General features: G+C 42.7%; 1 protein-coding gene across 2 annotated transcripts in view; it reads left to right on the plus strand.

The window, feature by feature from the left end:
* The window catches only part of Baz1a (bromodomain adjacent to zinc finger domain 1A), an 81,289-nt gene that overhangs the window by 42,712 nt on the left and 37,174 nt on the right, over positions 1-1,403 (plus strand). The gene's annotated exons all lie outside the window — the stretch shown is intronic.

A 1,403-nucleotide genomic window follows, 5' to 3' on the forward strand; every position in this document is an offset into this window, starting at 1 on the left:
TTGTAGACCAGGCTGGTCTCGAACTCACAGAGATCCACCTGCCTCTGCCTCCCGAGTGCTGGGATTAAAGGTGTGCACCACCACCACCTGAATGTATGCTTTCTTGACAACTGCTCAGCATTAAGATTTGTGAAGTTTCCAGTGTGGATTAAACATTCTCAGGAGACAGATTTTATACCAAGGTAGGAACAAGTGTACAGGCAATTACTAGGGGAAAACAAATGTGATGAAAACTCAGGAAATGAGCTGTAAGGTTGAAGTATCCAGAGCAATTCTGACTAGAGGACCTGAAGGACACAGAGAGCTCTCAGTGTGGGGTTTAGAATAAGAATGGCCCATAGGCTCGTGTATGTGAATGTTCAGTCCTCAGGAAGTGGTGACTAAGGCTTCCAAAGCCCAGGCCAGGTCCAGTGTCTGAGCCTGTGGATCTGGACATAGCTCTCAGCTACTTCTCCAGATTCTGCCTGCTTGCTGCCATGTTTCCTGCCTAGAACAGTGACTACGACACTCAGCATAGGGCAGAAGGGTGGGAAGGGTACTTGAGGTCTGAACACAGTTATGAGACACTCAGGGCTTTTCATTTGCAGTCTTTGTAGTTCATGTAGCATGGCAGTTCTGTAAATACACAGAGAGATAAAATGGGCACTGAGGCAGAATATGTATTTTTGAGGCTGCAATTTGTAAATAGAATGGTTCTAGTATCCAGTTTGCTTATGTACTTACTGAAAATAGACTTTAACTATTAAGAGGTAGCCTAAATCCAAGCAAATAGCAATTTACTGCTGTCTCAAGGCATGTAATGAGAGACCTAGAATGCAAGGTAAATCTTCTCTAAGAAATTTCAGAGTCGAAAGGGAAGGTAAGATGAAAAATGTGACTTCCCAACTTGCCTTTATTCCTTTCAGCAATAAGAATTTTCCTTTGTCAGGTCACTGTCATTTCCCAACCCTGGAAGTGTCTGAGAGCAAGCAAACTAATGTGTGCAGCTCTCAGCAGTGGGAGGATCGCTCTTGGATTCTCCTGGTCCTGGGCTGCTGACTCGAGGCTGTGATGAAGTCGTGCTTTACAAGCCAGCTTCCGCTGCCTCTGATGCTCATCTGAGGGACACGGGAAGTGTAGCTACCCTTGTCACTCTTCCCGTACTTTCTCTGTCCTTGGGGGTGAAAACTTTCTTCAGATAATCTTCAACATTGTGACCAGTTAGTTACTTTTATTTCCCAACTCTGGTTCAGTTGTAATTATCTTTCTCAGCTGTTTGCAATTTCCACTTTGGGATTTAGCCAAATTTTGAGATTTGAAAGGTATCTCTTAGAATATTGAACTTTAGCTGTTAAAACAGTTCTCGTATTTTACTTCTATTTTTTTTAAAGATTTTTTTTTATTGAGAAAAAAAAAATTTCCGC

The sequence above is a fragment of the Microtus ochrogaster genome, chromosome 1 (assembly GCF_000317375.1).
Source record: "Microtus ochrogaster isolate Prairie Vole_2 chromosome 1, MicOch1.0, whole genome shotgun sequence".
Lineage (NCBI taxonomy): Eukaryota > Metazoa > Chordata > Mammalia > Rodentia > Cricetidae > Microtus > Microtus ochrogaster.